This window comes from Gobio gobio (genome assembly GCF_949357685.1).
Source record: "Gobio gobio genome assembly, chromosome: 19".
In the NCBI taxonomy this organism is placed as follows: domain Eukaryota; kingdom Metazoa; phylum Chordata; class Actinopteri; order Cypriniformes; family Gobionidae; genus Gobio; species Gobio gobio.
This window is the reverse complement of record NC_137112.1, coordinates 29,601,978-29,618,426: the sequence shown is the minus strand read 5'-3', so window position 1 is coordinate 29,618,426 and position 16,449 is coordinate 29,601,978. Positions and strand designations below refer to the sequence as shown.

Genomic DNA, 16,449 nt, shown 5'->3' with positions numbered 1-16,449 from the left:
ATCATCATAGGGATTGTAGCTGCACCTTTTTTATTTCCTCATTCGTTTATATTCCTCTTTTTCTTCCTTAAACCTGCTGACTCCGGTTCTCCATCTTAATCTTTTCTAACTGCATTCATGTGTCATCTTTTTTTTCTGTCTCTCGTTTCTTGTGGGTCCCCATACACATTTCCAATTTTCAGGCTGATGCTGGATAGGTACTGCTAGTTCTATAAAGGAGCTCATCTATAGCCTCTCCACCACCTGTTCCCAAAACATCAGAAGGTCAGCATTTTATACAGGCATCTCATGGCTAATACCTTTAGAACAGGTCTCTCATGGCTACACAAAAAATTAACTTGATACAATGTGATTCATTAATTTGAAGAAATACAGAATACTGTAAGCACATACACTATCATTAAAACGTTTTTTGTGTGTTTTTTTTTTTTACATTGATAATAATTATGCTTCTTGAGCAGCACACCAGCATATTAGAATATTAGAATGATTTCTGAAGGATCATGTGACTGAAGACTGGAGTAATGCTGCTGAAAATTCAACTTTGCCATTACAGGAATAAAACATATCTAAAATATATCAAAATAGAAAACAATTATGGTAAAAAAATATTTTACAGTATTTTTGTTAAAGGGTTGGTTGATTATGATTTCACTTTTTAAACTTTAGTTAGTGTGCAATGTTGCCGTTTGAGCATAAACAATATCTGCAAAGTTACAATGCTCAAAGTTCAAAGCAAAGAGAGATATTTTCTTTTTAAAGAAATAGCTTTTTAAGGACTAAAACAAACGTGCCAAAAAAATGGCACGTTTTTGCTCACCCTAAAAAAGTGACCATTTTAACATGCTATAAAAAAAGATAAGTGGGGTTATCTGTGGGTGTGAATGTGAGACATCAGCACAAAAAATATTTGGAAAAGAAAGCACATGGCCACAGTTTAAACAGCATTGGAATTTAAGTCTATAAAATATTGAGACATTTTTTTATTATTATTTTAGGTTTGGAATAAATAATTATTGGGGAAAAAATGAGAATTGCCTTGAGAAATAATTCTTTGTTAAAGAAAAGTGCACCATTAAATACACCTCTGTCTGGTGTTTTAAAAGACATTAATATTCATATTGGGGTTATTTCATCACTACAGATATTTACTTATAGACTAGATATTTTTTGATGAGTCATCATGCCTTTATGCTGACTGAGTCACAGCCTTTATAATCAAGTATTCAGAGATAAATGAATCTTTTCAAATTCTCACACACAGTAAGGCCGCATGACTCACCACATTCAATTCATTGTCATCAATAACACAAAGATCCTCTTGGCTTCATGTTAGTCAGCGACCTTTAAGGTTTTTTTTTATTTTCTTTTTTTTTTTTAAATCATTGCAACTATTAAATGCACAATATTCAGACCACAAGTTTTTCCATTAAAGCCTAAGTTTGTCATCTAGGCCTGTCTTTTCCACTCAGCCTCTCACACCAGTCTCAGTAGTATCACATGCCAGAGACATTTGCCAGCGGCTATGAACTTTACCATCCCAAATGCTGCAGACACACCATTTTCCAACCAAGAGAATCATGTTCACAAGTATCCACAAGAAAGAGAAGATTGCAGATCCGAGAGAGAGCTGATCCTCCAAAAGAATTCAGTTATTGTGAATGCAAGCACGTCTGTTCCAGGACAGCATGATAGTTTATGTGCATATATGACAAATTAGCCCTGTATATGCACGTACACGGCAGATATTAGACATGCCTTTGGGGTTGGCTCACTTTAACTTGACACATGACATATGACACTTGGCATTAACACATGACCTTTGGCTGCCTAGCGTTTGACTTTAGTGGTCATGTCAGTGTCTGGGAGATGATCTATGATCCCAATTAGTGTGTGTCATCAATAATCACAGACGGCTCCATGCTAAGTGATTACAACCGCAATGGTTGCAAAATACCCTTGGTTTACCCATACATGCTCTGTCTGGAAAGTTTCCACAGGCAAAAACTCTACAAAATGGTCTGCCAAGACATGGATGTATTTGTGGGTGTGTGTCAGCAACATGGTTGAGAACTATTTAAAAAAAAAAAATACTGGAACCAAATGATCTTCATGTGGGTTAGCGGTTTGTGAACATCTGCCCTCTTCCATTGATGCATTCAATATAGTCTGATTCACAAACAAATGACTCTTATGATTCAGTTCTTTGTAATAAATCAAATGAGGTGGTTTGAATCGTTCTAATGAGTCACTCAATTACTGAATCAATCAGTGTGGTTCTTCACAACTCATTTTAGCCGTGTTTCCACTGCAGGCACTTTCCCCAGGAACTAGGGACTTTGGGGTGGTACTTGGTGTGTTTCGACCACAGGGACCAGGGTCTAAATGAAGTTCCGGGTAAAAATGTCCCCCTCAGACAGTCCCTGCTCACGAGGTAGTACTTTTTCAAAGTTCAGGAACTGGGGCGCTTGGGCGTTTGACTCAAAGTATTATTTTATTTCAACCACCATTTTTAAAAGTCTGTTGTGGTGCGAGCAGTAAGAGTTCTTAAATCAAAAATAGAGTTTAATAACTACGAAGATGGATCAACAACGAGGTTCAGGCTTTATTAAGCTTATATGTGGAGGACGAAATCCAGCGGGAACTGGAAAGTTGTGCGCAGTCCTACGTCACCAGACTAATCTTTAGACCGCGATGGAAACGCAGACAGCAACAGGTCTGGGGGAAAAAGTTCCTGGAAAAAAAGTTCCTGAGATAAATTGTTCTGGGTAATTTCGGTGGATACGCGGCTTAAGGACAACTCGAACAGCGACTTAAAGATATTTTTATTTTTAATTAAAGTAGCATGTATTGCAACAAAATTAAGATATATATCTTTAAATACACATTGCAATATGAGCAGCCAATTATACAGATTCAAGCCTTGAAACCTTTAAAGGGATAGTTCACCCAAAAATGAAAATTTGACCTTTTTCTGCTTACCCCCAGGCCATCCAAGGTGTCCTTGTTTCTTCAGTATAACACAAATGGAGATTTTTAACTTCAACCGTTGCTGTGTGTCACTCATTGAATGCATGTCAATGGGGTCTAATTCTATTAGGGTAAAAAAAACATGCACAGACAACTTCGAATTATACCGGGAAAGAAGGTCAATGTACACGATCTAATGTAGAGACATCACTTCCTGTGTGTGAGGTCTCTACACTAGATCGTGTACATTGACCTTCTTTCCCGGAAGTGCTGCGCTTTCGGGGCTGTTGGACATGGTGTTGTATTTGAGGTAAAAAATTATATAAATACTGTTCGGTTTATCGCACAAACCGATCGTTTCGGTCATTTTTGATCATTCTTCTAGAAGCGCATTTGTGAGGTCAGGCACTGATGTTGGACGAGAAGGCCTGGCTCGCAGTCGCCACTCTAATTAAAAAAAGGTGTTCTATCGGGTTGAGGTCAGGACACTGTGCAGGCCAGTCAAGTTCCTCCACACCAAACTTGCTCATCCATGTCTTTATGGACCTTGCTTTGTGCACTGTTGCGCAGTAATGTTGGAACAGGAAGGGGCCATCCCCAAACTGTTCCCACAAAGTTGGGAGCATGAAATTGTCCAAAATTTCTTGGTAATGCTAAAGCATTTAAGAGTTCCTTTCACTGAAACTAAGGGGCCAAGCCCAACCCCTAAAAAACAACCCCACACCATAATCCCCCCTCCACCAAACTTTAAGACAATTTTAAGTGGTCTGTGCATGTTTTTTTACCCTAATAGAATTAGACCCCGTTGACATGCATTCTATGAGTGACACACAGCAACGGTTGAAGTTAAAAATCTCCATTTGTGTTCTACTGAAGAAACAAAGACACCTACACCTTGGATGGCCTGGGGGTAAGCAGATAAATGTCAAATTTTCATTTTTGGGTGAACTATCCCTTTAAAGGGGTGGTAAACCACGATTTCACTATTCTAACTCTAGCTAGCGTGTAATGTTGCTGCTTTAGCATAAACAACATCTGCAAAGTTACAACGTTCAAAGTTTAAAGCAAAGGGAGATATTTGCTTTTAAAGAAATCCATTTCTAAGAACTACAGCAAACGGCCAGTAGGCGACTACACACATTCCTCCAGGGTTGGTGACATCACCAGGCTCAATATTTACATAAACCCCTCCTCCGAGAATATTAAATAGGGAGGGGGCGGGGGCGCCATTTTGTATCGCGGCGCTGTTGTGGTATAGTTAGGCTGGAGTGTTGTTGCCGCGATGCCGAGGAAACGCTGTTATATTCATCCGGATTGCAGGTCTGGGGTACTTGCTTTGTTCAGCCTTCATAGGGACAGGGGTGCGTTGCAGAGCGTTTAACATACAACATGTTATATGCACGTGTGTATGAGACAGAAGGGAACAGGCACGTGCGGGGCTCCCTCCCGCAGCACATCTCACGGAGGGAAACTTGCTCAACTTTCACAATGTTCACGAGTTCAACACCGGATTTGCACAACGTCAGCTGCGTGAGACAAACGCGGCCAGTGTGTGAATGCACGACGCGCGCGGGGCTCCCTCCCGCAGCACATTTCACGGAGGAAAACTTCCACAATGTTCGCGAGTTCAATACAGGATATGCACAACGGCTTGACCTGAAAGCTGGATTTACAAACAGAAGCTGTTTACGGGCCACAACCTGCAAGTCTGATTTATTTTTCATCGATGTGTTTTCCTGTAATAGGTTGTACGTTGTAGCAAGGAAGTAAACAGATGACAGCACTGTTCTGCAAACCAGTCTGTTAAATGCTCATTCATACTTAACGTTATCCGACGAACACCTATCGTTACAAACACTAACGTTAAAATCTCAACAGCGAACTTGGCATTAGTGTAAATGATTCTTTGATTAGAGCTTTTATGTATTATTTATCTACAGGCATGCTAAACATGGTTCTGTGTGTGATTTGGCTTCTATAGTAAAGCCAGTGTTTAGTGTTTTGGGTTAATAGTTCTTGCGACAGATATTTGGCTATAATCGTTCTAAAAATACAAAAGTAACAGTGCCATTCAGTAGCGATCACTATAGATCCGCAGTCTTTACTCATTAGGACTGAACAGGTTCTGCTCGATCATCTTCACTAAAATGTTCTGGGTCTGATTCGGGCTCAGATTGGTATGGTTTTATTGACGCCATCGTTTCTAATACTGACCAAAGCACAGTCTACCGGTAAGATAAGGGGCGTGACGTTTCCGACAAACGTACACTGCGGTTAGCGAATCACAACACACTGGGCCAGCTAACCAATCTGAGCCCATTGCGTATTTTTGAGGGACTGGCTTCATACAACCCGGAAAGCATCAGACCGTTTTACAAGGAGGGACAGAGCAGTGTAGAATAAATGTCAAATATATGAAAAATAATGATTTTTTTTTAAAAACGAAGCATGAACACGTTACAGTGCACCACACAAACACAATCAAGCCTTCAAAACAATGTGTTTTACCACCCCTTTAAGTGAAAATTCTAAATGTCCTGGCTCTTCCAAGCTTATAATTCCATTATAAAAGTAATCCATACCAGGGAGTTAATGAAGTCCTTCTCAAGCGAATCAATGGGTTTTTGTAAGAAAAATCCATATTTAACAAAATATGTCAAATATATACACTCTAAAAAAAAAAAAAGGTTCTATATGGCACCAAAAATAGTTATTCGTCGTAATCATAGAGGAACCACTTTTGGTGCTATATAGCACCATATCTTAACATGTTCTGTATATGGTAGCGGTGCTATATAGCACCTTAGCTACCGGTGCTATATAGCACCTTAGTCAAAGAACCTCTGAAGAACTGCTGAAGAACCAAAATTGGTGCTATATAGCACTTAAAAAGGTTCCCCTATAAGCCAAGAACCATTTTTGGTGCCATATAGAACTTTTTTTTTAAGAGTGTAGCCTCCGGCGGACCGCCTTCCGTATTCAACTTACGAAAAAAGTGTAACTGGTGCGACAATGATGTCCAATGTAGCATAAGCTTTTTGAACTACGAGAGGCGTTACACTTTCTTCTTTGAACTTCAAATTTTGGGCTGCCATTCACTTCTATTATAATGCTTGGATTAGCCAGGACATTTTATATATATATAACTCCGATTGTATTTATCTGAAAGAAGAATGTCATATACACCTAGGATGGCTTACGTAAGTGTGAGTAAATTATGGGATAATTTTAATTTTTGGGTGAACTATCCCTTTAAGTCTTCTTAAAGGACAACTCCGGTGAAAAATGAACCTAGGGGTAATTAACACATGGTTACCGAGTAGATCGTTCTCTGGGATGCGTTTTCATGAAAATCGAATGTAAAGAGTTTTATCTCTAAAAACAGATTAGCTTATAACGCTAGTATATGGGGCACAGCATAAGTAAAATTAAATCGCTAGTTAATAGTGTGAGGCTATTTTGAGCCTTGTTAGTGGTATTAAATAGCAATTTAATTTTACTTATTCTATGCCCCATATACTAGCATTATAAGCTAATCTGTGTTTAGAGATAAAACTCTTTACATTCGATTTTCATGAAAACGCATCTGAGAGAACGATCTAAAGTGACAGCAAATAATTATTATATTTGTTATGTTACAAAATAACTTTCTATTCGTCAAAGAATCCTGGAAAAAGAGTATTACGGTTTCCACAAAAATATTAAGCAGCGCAACTGTTTTCAACACTAATAATAAGAAATGTTTCTTGAGTACCAAATCAGCAAATTAGAATGATTTCTGAAGGATCATGTGACACTGAAGACTGAAAATTTAGCTTTGCCTTCAGATGAATAAATTATGTTTTAATAATAAAATAAAAAACAATTATTTTAAATTGTAATAATAATACAAATAATAATTCACAACATCACTCTTTTTACTGTATTGTTTTAATCAAATAAATGCAGAGACTCATTTCATAAACATTTTAAATCTTAATCAACCCCAAACCTTTTGATTAGTAGTGTATAATATCCCAAAATGCAAATCATTAAAGAGGTTTGGTGCATCCTTAAAAATACTAAAAGGATCATCAAGAAATCAGAATTGGAACCATAATTGTCAGAATTCCTTCATCTCACAGTCCCAAAACCCCCCTAAAATGTTGTCCCTTTTAAACATCAAGGACTAAGGGCCAATAAGAGACTACAGTAAAAGCACATTAACCCAGTTAATCCTATAACTCAGCTTAGCATGACACCATTTAATTAAGTCAAACGGCTCAGATTCAAGCTCCTCTAGTAAAAACCCCAAAAGAGCTCCTCATGGTTCATGAATCCGCAATGCAGGCAACCAAGCCTTCCCAGAAGCCCTTTCCCTGTTTGGTGACACATGCGGCTCCACTTTGATGACTAATTGCTTGAAAAAAAAAAAAGTGTACTTGTCTGTGCTCAGACTGATTCTAATGGAAATATAATAGCATGCATGGTCTGTTCTAACATCCACTGTGTGAAATTTAAAAAGAAAGATTTGAGCATGTCAACTAGTAGTTCATTTGTTGTGTGCTTGTCTGTGTGTGTATTTTTAAGCACAGCCATTTGGAAAGTTAGAACGTAGAACAAAGATGATCAGTGATCCAGTGACTGGCAACTAAATGATTTGACCAAAAGGGATTATGGACGGTTGAAAAATCAAAGAAGAAATCCGTCCCTTTCATTCTCTTTCTTGGTCTTTCTTACTGTCATCGTCTTTCATTATTCTACCTCTTAATCTTAGCGACGCTCCCTCTCCCTCCCCCAGTCCTTCTCTCTGACATTTCCCCTCTATCTTTTTCTCACTCCCTCGGACGATGGACAGAAGCACTTGTGTTTGAGTGACAGCTCCTCAGAATAGCAGCTCTCTGGTCAGGAGGGGTTGGGAGGCAGGCGGTGGGAGTGCTGAGTAGCAGTCTGGTTTGTTTGGCTCCCTGCCTCTGTCTTACAGGATGCACGGGGAAGGGGGGTGTCGCAACATGCCGCAATCTGATATCGTTGACAACTAAACAATGAAAGGCGCTATGATTCAAATTTGTTCCTTTATAAAACTCCTCTGTCTTGCCCACAGAGGCACGTCACGCTTCATGTCAATGAAGAGAACACGTCATTTCAGTTTGAATTTAGCTGCAATTAAACAAAGACACTGATTCATGCTAAAGAATCAAGCAGAACATCACAGTGAATGCAGAGAGCTGGAAGAAAAAACTTGGAATAGGTTTTCATGTGTGAATGGTTCACAAACATTATTTTTCCACATATTTTACATTGTTGCAGCACCTCTCTTCCCAGTCAGTCAGTAACTCTCTGTTTAGTTCCTGTCTCTATGAAGTCCCTCCTTCCGATAAGCGCAATGTGCTCTCATTGGACGGCTAGACCAGTGTGTTGTGATTGGTCAAACCCTCTGAGAGTGTTTAGGAAATGTCACATCCCTTACTATAACCACGAGTTGCAACACACTACTAATCGCAACCATGCATAATAACAATCAACCTGATGTATAAATGTTGCATATGCACAAAATGGGCATAGAAATGTGCATACGCCATTTTCCACGCACATATCGGGAATTATAAAAAATAAACTAGATGTAAATAGGTGCGCACCATCAACGCACATACGCCTCTTATACTGGAGTGAGCAAACTAATGAACAAACAGAATGATTTAAACTCGGTTTTACAGCTGATATACACATTTAGATGAATTATGCCACTCACATTAATGGGGTTAAGCACTGCAATTTCATGAAACCATTATCCAGAAGTAACAACATATTTTATATTAATTTAAATAGAAATATTTGTAGTGGACGTGCTGCTTTTTTTTTTTACACTTTTCCTGTGGCGTGCTGTGTTTTAATGTTTTAACTAGCGAGGATTGCTTGTCGCATGATAATTCCGCTTTAAATTCACTATATATAAAAAAAAAAGGTTCTAAATGGCACCAAAAATGGTCTTCGTCGTAATCATAAGCCGCGTTTCCACCGAAATTACCCGGAACTATTTGTACCAGGAACTTTTTTCCCAGGAACTTTTTCTCCCCCAGACCTGCTACAATCTGCGGCTGCGTCCCAATTCGCCTACTTATACTACGTCCTAAAAGTATGTACTCTTTTTGTGAAGAAAAAGTACATACTTTTGAGTGTGTAGCAGAAGAGTATGCAAGCTTTGGGACATACTACTTCGTCACTCTTACGTGAGTCCCGTCACCGTTTAAACTGCCCTGTCAATCATCGTCACAGTTCAAATCCCCCACTTTCAATTTAATTTCCTACCGTATCGGAGAGAAATGTAGTCGCTCATTGACTGCCTTTCGTGGGTCTTTAGACTCCTCTCATGTGTTTGCAAAGTTAATGGCCAAACGTATCATTACAAAAGTTCTCAATGCTGCTGCAGGTGAAATATAATGTTGATAATATTGAATAAATATCTTTTCGTCAGGTTAAATACTGATAATTGCTCACTCAAACCACTTTATCAAATCCTCTCCACTTAACCGTCAGACTCGCGTAACCTTCATGTTTGTAGTTTTTTAAACACTTTTTTTATCCGCGTTTGTAGTTCTAATCGAATCCTCGTCCATCTCGCAATGGGTTGTGGGCAATATCAGCCGTTAGAGTGCGCATCGATCTGCACTTCGGATTCTGACCGGAAATAGTAAACCATCCGGGAATCTTTGGAATACTTTTTTCAACATACTACGATTTGGGACATACTAATTCTTTTTTCGAATACTATTTAGTACGGATAGTATGCGAATTGGGACGCAGCATGCGTTTCCACCGCGGTCTAAAGTACCGGGGAGATTAGGCAAATTAGTCCGGTGACGTGGGAATGCGCGCGACTGCTCCTCCCAGTTACCGACGGACAGTAATCACTTTTGCGCGATACTGTCTGCAACAATAACAAGTGTAGGAGATGCAAGCAGCGCTGCTTTTGCTGATTATGTACACACATTACCAACACTGTTTATTTAAACGTGCACTTTCACCTGGTTTGACCATTTTAATGCAAAATGGGATGATGGGCAATCCAAAATCTGAATGTGTTGTAATAGCTCAATTCCAAAACAAAACATTTTCTATAAAAGGATAATGAGGTTTCAGTCATGACAGATGTGTGAAAAGTTAATTGAATGAAAACAATAGACTGAATTAAGCAGTTGAAAGATTAGGTACTAGACTGCAAGTATTTTATTTTTTATCACAATAACATCTCTTAACATTCACAAAAAAAAAAATCACATGACTAGTATTACAATATGCTTCATTAAATGCATAATTTTAGAGACTTCTTCCTCTAATTTGAAATGAAACAGGACCACACTTATGACTTCACTTAAGTTGTGGTTATAAGTTATTATACTACATTCACATAGTTATACATTTAAAAATATAATATTTGGGTTTTCTAGATATGTTTATCTGCATATTCAGAAAGACTTGCGAGCAGCAGCCCTTTTATTTGCTTCCTACACTATATGAATACAATTAGAATGTGGTTATATAGTTAGAATGTGGAAATTAAAGACACAGTGACATTTTACACATTTTACTTTATTTTAGACAGATTAGTTCTTACAAAATTAAAATAAAAGTGTGCAAAGACAAATAAATTACTAGAACAATAAAATGAAAATATAAAATGTGAAAACAACAATATAAAAAAAAGAGTGTATTTTTCAGTAACCTTTCCAAGAGCTGTGCCAACATGTACAATATATAAAGTACAAGTGTGGTAGTGCAAATGCTTCATTCAAGCGGCTGGTCATTGTGGCTACTTCTTGAACGACTGGACAAACTGTCCAAGAACAGACAGAAACCCGGTCTGAAAGTCCCTCTGCTTTCTTCTGCTTCTGACTGGTGGAATGCCAACTCTTGCCTCCTCATCTCTCCTCGGCCTGGCTATCCAGTAACAGCTGAATATATTGGTCAGGCTGTTCTTGTCCATGCTGCAGGACGGCCCGGTTAGCCGGTCCTCCATGTCCCTCAGTGCATCAAAAAAGTCACAGTCCTTTTTCCTTTTCCCTAAGTAGAAAACTTGCACAGAAACACATGGAAATGAATACACAAGGCAACCATGAAACAATAGAAACCATCAATTAATTATTTAAAGTGTTTTCACTACAAATAATGAACAATTGTTTGGCCAGCTTGAACAATGCCCAGTGTGCAAATTTTATCATGGGCAATTTAAGTTTACAATTAAAAACAACAAAACCATTAAGGATTACACATCAGTTTTTAAATATATACACATTTTTGTCAGCTTTATAACGTACTGGTGACCGCGGGGGAAAACACGCTGGTCTCCGTTGCCTGCGATTCATCAGGGCCACTCGTTACGTCTGGAAAAGCACGTTGAAAAAAGTTACTGCAACGTGTTTAAACACTGCAACGAGTTTAATAGATGATACCAAGATGATATATTTACCTTCAACCCACTCGGATTCCTGGATGGTTTCCAACAACGCACTAGCCGAGTCTTTCGTTACCGCTGCCCTAGAAAAGGACGGTCTGTGTCCCAGCAACGCGTCCAGGCGGTCATACCACTTGTTGATACGCCGGTCGGAACCGCTCCGGTTGTTATGATCCTTTAATTTCTTGTAATCTTGTCTTAATTTCTTCAATTTCTCTCTGCACTGTTTTCCAGTGTGACTGGAACCGAGTCGATATCTTCAGGTAACGTTATACCTTTTCATTACGGGTCGCCGTTTCCAGTTCCCGCTGGATGTCCTCCTCCGCATATATGCTCAATAAAGCCTGAACCTCGTCGTCGGTCCATCGGTCGAATTTATTGTTGAACTCCATTGTTGCAAAAAAAATATTTACTGAACGCAAAACCCACAGAACTCACCTCGCAAAAGACTTGTAAATATGGCGGTGGAAAAAAAAATAGCTGCGAGAGCTCAACCAATCAGCATGTTCAGCGCCCAAGTCCCACCCCCGAAAGTTCGGGAACTTTTGAAAAGTCCCACCTCGCAAGCAGGGCCGTTTGGAGGGGGAAATATTTACCCGGAACTTCATTTAGACCCTGGTTCCTGCGGTCGAAACACACCGAGTTCCCCCCCAAAGTTCCTGGTTCCGGGGTAAAGTTCCTGCGGTGGAAACGCGGCTATAGAGGAACCACTTTTGGTGCTATATAGCACCATATCTTAACATGTTCTGTATATGGTAGCAGTGCTGTATAGCACCCTAGTCAAAGAACCAGTGAAGAACCTCTGAAGAACCGTTGAAGAACCACTGAAGCACCAAAATTGGTGCTATATAACACTTAAAAAGGTTCCACTATGATTACGAGCCAAGAACCATTTTTGGTGCCATATCGAACCTTTTTTTTTAGAGTGTTGTTTTCTAAATAGCAGAACTCATGTTCTGAAAAAATATTTTTGTGTGAATATTGATCATGCGCACCTGACTCCTGAGTACTGACACAGTACTATGCAACCTCTGGGACTATCTTTTTCTATTAAACATATGTAAACATTGTAAAATATGTTTACCTTATAGGCAAAAATGTATAAATTTGATTTGTTTAAAGCAATTAAAAATACTATTAGGCCAGTGGAAACGATTCAAAATAGGTTTTCTCTGAAATGTATTTTATACAATTTAGATTAAAAAAAACAAAAAACAAAAAAAAACAAGGATACTGAATGATTTTTAGCAATGTAATGTTATGTGACAACACAGTCTGGATCTCATATTTTTCTAATGTCTTACCGTTAAACATGGTATCACATGGATGGCATAGAAACTAAATGCAAATGACATTATGCCCAATAAAACTAGGCGTTGAAAGCTGCATGTATGGTTATTTCGGAGACAGGGTGGAGATGCATGTATGCATGTACGTCTTCCTTTGACTGGGCTTTATAAAAGGAATTTTTGCCAGGTTCACACTTTTAGGATGAAATCAACAAATAGTTTTATACATGAGGCCCCAGGCCTTGTCCCTTTTTTGAGGATTTTGTGATGTGTACATTTCAGGGAGTTCAGAAAGTGAAGTAGAGAATAACTTTGTGATTTTGCAGACCTTTTTTAATGTTCAGACAGCAACATAAACTAAAGAAAGTTGAGAATGTAAAAAAAACCCCATAATAGGTCCACTTTAAAAACTTCCTTCTCAGCCCAAAAAAGCATTTACTGAAACTAGGTGTGTCACAATATACCGGTATTGATTAATACTGTGATATTTTTTTTAATTAAATACTGATATAATGTTAATACTAAACATTTGATAATATCATATTAAATATCTGGTTGACCCTCCAACATAGTAGGTGGCGGTATTGCATGAAGATGACGAAGCAGTGTGTAGCTACTATTGCCGAACAAAATACAATTTTTTAGCTCCAGTGTGAGAGTTTTTTTTAATTCATCTCCCAACACTTTTTGTCATTAATCGCAAACTCAAAATTTGCATATGACCATCCACTTTCAGAAATCTACATTGTCTATTTGATGTTTAGAAACTTGGCCCGCCCATAAGAAGGAAGTATAACAGATAATGTTATTTCTAAAAAAACAGTAATGTAAGATTGTGCATCAAACATTGTGCTGTGTGAAGCACCTTCCACTCTGCACCACCAGAACAATCCCAACATTAAGAAAGACTGAACTTTACTTTTAACAACTTGATCGTTTCAGTCAGACCTGAAGTGATTGTTTTATCAGGCTGTCAAAATGAAATGAAGCAAAGGGTTTGCAGCTCTACACATTTCTAACAATACATTTAAAGAGACGGCAGTAAAAGGTTGTTTTGATATTAAGGGTCAAAAAGAGGTTGGAAAATGGTTATGAAAAAATTAACTTTTTTAAATTTTACAAGTGGAAAACAAAATAAGGGTTAAAAAACATGATATGGTCCCTTTAAGTGAACCAGACTCATGACCCTTTGCTTAACAATGCTTTAATATAGTGTGTGTTTATACATGTATGGGGTATTAAAGAGGGCCATTATGAATCACTGGTCCATGACTCGAATGCCGTCTGGGTGACGAACTAAGATCTCCTGGAGCCCTGCATGCTGAGCTTTGATTGGCTGTGACTGTGAGAGCAGGAAATAGAGCGAGCAGCAGGAGAGAGGAAAGATTGTGAGCGTGTGATGTTTAGGAGGCACCCACGCCAAAAAAAAAGCAAAGAAAATCAATGGCCACATTCACAGCCTGCAGTGTGCATAAAGGTAGACTAAGAGCTTTATCCTTGTCACCTCTCAACATGCCTTTTCCTATCTACACATTCACCTCATAATCACTCTTCTCTAAGTACAGCTAGACTCTCCATTCACTGGCTACTGTCTACGTATTTATCTTCAGTCCACAAACGTGTTCACTTATCCTGCTAGTGCCACAAAGGATGCCAAGGCCAGAGATTGAAAGAGTCAGAGAGAAATAAAGAGACTAAGATAAGTAAGTGCAGGAGACGGTGGAGAAATAAGACAGGAATGTATTAAGGCCCAATGACCAGTGTTCCCTCTAATTTCTTTTCTCGCTGAGCAAAACTTTTCTATATTGGGCGGACATTTTGGTCGCCTGAGCAAGTACATTCTTTACCTGTACAGCATATGTATACGCACACAAAAAAGTGGTTGGAGGGGAGTGGCTAAGGATATCCAAACCCAAGCTGTCAAACTGCCGTCATCGGAAAGGGAACGCCATTCCAGACCGGAAGTTACTTTTCAGATTTTGGTTAAAGATTACCACGGCAAACTATTTTTTTCTGTGTATTAACTTGCACGGATTAATAGTTCACCCTAAGACCCGTAATGTGTGCTAACAAAGTAAAGAAGATCGATTTTGATTTCATGAGGACTTTAAATCTGTCCCCAATGCAATGCCCTCATACACAACCGCCATAAAGACAACAGCATGTCCTCGTGGAACGCATCGTCATGATTTACAGTCCTATCCAGATGCACAACAGAGATAAACTCTCAACACTAGACAATAACAAAATATACTGCCTATTTCCTGTCTCAGATTGCAGAATTACAAGCAACAAGGACAGTGACCCTGAAGGTTGAGGATCTTGAAATGAAGGCAAAGTTCATAAATATATCAATTCCTATACTATGTAGCCCTGGACTATATGCTGACCTGCCCCACCACTACTGTAGACCAATAAAACAACAGCAGAGGTTAAAAATAAAGCAAGAGGCATGCCGCACAGCTGTGAGATACTTTAAGATTTGTGTGCTGTCAGTCTGCTTAAATCTCAACAGCTGAGATGACAAGAGGTTGTGGATTTCTTTAGCTCTTTCCTTTTGCACTCAGTCCGTTTATCATATGGGTTGCATTCAAGGCACATTTGCTTGCAATACAGCCATAAAACAAAGACATTCTCACCAAAGCAAGATGAAAAGCAACACAAAAACTTGAAAAGAGCAGAATTTAAATTCAGCGCATGACAGTTCTGACAAACCAAGGTGTCAGTAAAGCACATGAAACAAACACACACAAAAAAAAAACCACAATCCTAAGAGTGTAAAATGTACTCACCACTTCCTTTTGGCACTAGGTTTCTGAGGAGAGTTTAAAAGTCATACACCTTCCTGGAATAATCACTTCTCTATGACAGACCTCAGTCCTTCCTTAACTGGAAAATGTGCAGCACATCTGAGAGCAGGCGAAATAGGATGTGCAAGTGAAAGACAGATGTTTGGAGCTAATTGTTGTGCCAGAGAGCGATTTTACTCATTCACTCCACAAGCTCTGGCAGAGCCATTAAAAACAAGAGCTGATGGAATGGAGGAATAAGCAACGAAGAAAGACAGAGAGAAAGAGGCTAAAATGAATACACACAGTGCTGAGAGGTGGCAAGTCTGCTTCCTCAGACTAAAATTGCCTCCCAGCACCCTCCACCCACTAAACTCTCTCCCACCGTCCCACTATCATGAGTCATCAATCTCTCTGCCAATCACAGCTCAGCAGTCCAGCTGATTAAAATCAGTTATAGTTGAAAAAAAAGGGAAATAATCTGATCAAATGACCAAAAGTATAATGCATTTTTGAATCTTACGCACATGCTACTGGAGCTCTCCAATCTGTACCTGAAACATGCAATGTCACAGGCAATTGCAAAAAATATATATTTTCAAGACCCCCTGTGGTGAAAAAGTTGACAGAGTGAGATGAGTGAGTGGAGGCGGGGCTAATTTGCATATTCATGGTCCGCATATACTAAATGAAGCAAGGGTGTAGAGTTACATTCAAGCTATTTAAAAGGCATGAAGAAAAATTTTTTTTAAAGGAAAAAACTTAAACATAATTTTTGTGATCAAATATGAGTTTTAAGGGATACAATTATTGACTGCAGGGGGACTTTAGTCATAATGACTAAACTGGAACAGTAAAGTGACAGTAAAGACATTTATCAGTTCATCAAAGAATAATGAAAAAAATGTATGGTGACACTTTATTATATAAAGTGACATAGTTACACATTACTACATGTACTTACTATAGT

General features: G+C 38.7%; 1 protein-coding gene across 1 annotated transcript in view; it reads right to left on the bottom strand.

Moving 5' to 3' along the window:
* The window catches only part of prickle2b (prickle homolog 2b), a 72,095-nt gene extending 56,264 nt beyond the window's left edge, over nucleotides 1–15,831 (bottom strand). The window contains exon 1 of the mRNA XM_079844002.1: nucleotides 15,483–15,831. The gene's annotated coding sequence lies outside the window, so the exon portion shown is untranslated. The remainder of the gene's footprint in view (nucleotides 1–15,482) is intronic.
* Nucleotides 15,832–16,449: the final 618 nt, after the last annotated feature.